The sequence below is a fragment of the Apium graveolens genome, chromosome 4 (genome assembly GCF_009905375.1).
Source record: "Apium graveolens cultivar Ventura chromosome 4, ASM990537v1, whole genome shotgun sequence".
NCBI lineage: Eukaryota > Viridiplantae > Streptophyta > Magnoliopsida > Apiales > Apiaceae > Apium > Apium graveolens.
In genome coordinates, this window is record NC_133650.1 from 158159212 (window position 1) to 158162616 (window position 3405).

Here is a 3405-nt window from a genome sequence, read left to right on the forward strand (position 1 = left end):
CTACTTCCTGCTACTCAACTTCTTTCTCAGCCCCAGTTTCTTCAGTCAATACTTGAGTTTGTTCAGGATTCATAATCTTTCCAGACCTCAAAGTGATTGCCTTTACCTGCTCCTTAGCTTCCTTCCTTCCTGGAACTTCAGTGTCACTAGGTAGTGTACCGGGTTGATGATTTAGCAAGGCATTGGCAATTTTCCCAAATTGATTTTCCAAGGTCTTGATAGAAACAACTTGGTTCTTGCACATAAGCTTCAACTCCTCTAATTCAGATTTTTCATTGGCTTGTTGTAGTTGAAGTTGTTGTCTTGGTGCATATTGCGGTTGCTGAAAACCAGGGGTGTTGTACTGCTTAGTTGGATACTGCTAATAAGGCTGTTGAACCACATTCTGAGCATTGCTCCAACTGAAATTAGGATGATTGGGGTTGTTGGGATGATAAGTGGCAGGCACAGGTTGCTGCGAACGCTGAAAGTTGCTCACGAACTGAGCTAATTCACTAGAAATTGTGCACTGATCTGTCTCATGGGCACCAACACAAAGCTCACAGACACTTGCGATTTGATTAACTCCATAATTAGCCAACGTGTCCACCTTCATCGTCAAAGCCTTAAGTTGAGCAACTATAGCAGTTATTGTCCAACTCCAGAATTCCTGCTACTTTTCCCCGAGCCAGTTTCTGGGAAGGATTTTGGTACTCATTAGCAACCATCAGTTCAATCAATTCATAAGCTTCATCATAGCTCTTAGCCCACAAGGCTCCTCCTGATGCCGCATCGAGCATAAGTCTAGAAGTAGCACCCAATCTATTATAGAAACAATTAATAATCATCCAATCAGGCATGCCATGGTGTGGGCACTTCCTTAGCATCTCCTTATATCGATCCCAAGCCTCACACAGAGATTCTCCAGTCTACTGAGCAAACTGAGTCAGAGCATTCCTGATTGCAGCAGTCTTCACCATAGAGAAGAATTTAGTGAGAAACTTTTAAGCAAGATCTTCCCAAGTGGTGATGAACCCTGCTGGTAGAGAATGTAACCAGCACTTAGCTTTATCCCTCAGAGAGAATGAGAAGAGTCACATCTTGATAGCATCTTCAGTCACATCATTGAACTTGAAAGTATCGCAGATCTCGATGAAATCCCTGATGTGCATGTTGGGGTCTTCAGTAGGAGAACCTCCAAACTGAACTGAGTTCTGTATCATCTGAATCGTGCTTGACTTGATCTCAAAAGTGTTAGCCCTGATGGATGGCCTGATGATGATTGACTGAGTGTCATTGATCTTAGGCTGAGAATAGTCCATCAAAGCCTTAGGATTTTCTGCTTGATCTCCCATCACTACTAAAAATGGTTCTTCAACTTTCTCTTCTTCTTCTACCTTCTTTTCTTCTTTAAAACTTCCCTTCGAACCACCACAACTTCTTTCTCGGCTTTATCCAGAGTTCTATTACGAGTACGCGAACGCGTATGCATACACCCTCACTAGAGTACTTGAAATAAGACAAGGAAACAAATAAGTAACAATGTTCGAGTCAATGAAATTTAACGACCACTGATGGAAAACACATAAACTAAAAATTAACACTGCATTCCCCGGAAGCACCGCCAAAAACTTGTGGTATCTGTTAGTCGCTAAACACGCACTAATAATACACGCAAGTATACGCATTCGTATGTAGTATAAGATATAAATCAGATTCATTCCCACAGAGACCGGCTTGGTTAACTAATTACTTTATGCACTTAAGCAACAATGTATGGTTATTATTCAATGCTAAGACGACAACAAATTGAGGTTGTTTATAACTAAGAATTAAACTAACAATTTTAACTAAGAGAATAAGATTGATTGAATTAATATATATGACAAACATGGGATTCTAACTTCATTAAATACTTCATTCAATAGCCTTTTCGTTCTCAACCTTAGCATGTAATGGTGATGACACTAATCAGATAACACGAAACTGATAATCGCCAACTTTTGTTGCACGAATACCATACTACTAGACATCCACAAAAGAGATAGAAGCTGAATAGACACCAATTATATTGAGACCCTATATGTCTATAGAATTTGACAACATAACGGTTTAAGCACAAGTTATCTAACTTGATTACATAGGGCAAGTAAGATGGTTAAAATTACCCACGAATCATGAATAACAATTACATGAACCTATGCTAGCATGGCAAGTTCTAAATCCTTAAATTCACTTTCGCTTCATTAAGAATTAACACATTATCTTATAAGTTCGCGACGCTCATAAGACGAATATGCACAACCAATACTAGGTTATCATACAATCACCACACACTAAGGCATCGAAACAAATCAACTAAAGAAATCCATAAATAAATCCGCTAGAACCCCACGATACGATTAGCCCATAATCGGACTCATCATCAACGTGGGTTCTGATGAAAGCATGGTATAATAAATGTAGTCTTTATAATGAATAATAAAACAAAGTTAACACAAGAGTATAGGTTCAACAAAACAAGAAACGAGCATCCAAGATTACAATTCAAAACAAAGATTCACAAGAATAAACTAGATCATCTTCGCCTTTGTTGAATTGTGTTATAAGTCTCTTGCCGTCTTCTACTTAGCTCTGATATGTCTTTGGCTTGATATGTTCTAAAAAATGACCTAAATTTATGATTATATAGCAACCCTGATCAATGTAGAAGTCTTTCTCTCAAAAGCCAAGTAGAATCAGGATTCTATTATCCCGACCTGGCGCGGCCACGCGCTTGATCAGCGCGGGTGCGCTGGGCTTCTTCCAAAAATCATCTTTTTTTTTTCTTGCAGTTTTGAGTCGGTCTTCGCGAGCTTTATTCCTTGGACACCATCCTAACACCATATTAGCATCAAATCAATGCTAATTCACTAAAATCTCAGATTAATGCCTGAAATGCAAAAACACTAGAAAACACATTAAAACACCAATAACTTGAGTACAAATACACCAATTCAAAGCTTAATAGAGCATTATAAAGTGTCATAAATGCCACTCAACAGTATCCCAGGTCAAGGGAGAGTTCGAAGCAAAGGGATGAAACCATGGCGAAGTATGTACATCCAGTGAGAGTTGTGATGACTCAATTCGACGAGTGCCATGTCGAGCATATTATGAGAGAAGAAAATGCTAAGGCCAACGGGTTGTCCAAATTTGCCTCCTCGGAGGTGGAAGAAAGTTCCGGGACCGTGTACTTTCATATTTTGGAAACACGAAGCATTGATGTTATGTGTGTTTCCCCATAGGGCTTGGGGGATCATGAATAGATCCCATTAAGGCCCATATCCAAATTGGATGGTTCCCAAATGATATTACGGAAGCGCGAAAGTTGGTTATGCGAGCACTGAGGTACCATTTGATCAACGGAATCCTATATAAGAGATC

The 3405-nt window shown here is 39.4% G+C and overlaps 1 non-coding gene across 1 annotated transcript; it reads left to right on the forward strand.

Moving 5' to 3' along the window:
* The first annotated feature begins 837 nt into the window (after positions 1–837).
* On the forward strand, positions 838–944 carry LOC141723107 (small nucleolar RNA R71). Its single transcript, XR_012576098.1, has one exon. It is a non-coding gene; the product is annotated as a small nucleolar RNA R71 (small nucleolar RNA).
* Positions 945–3405: the final 2461 nt, after the last annotated feature.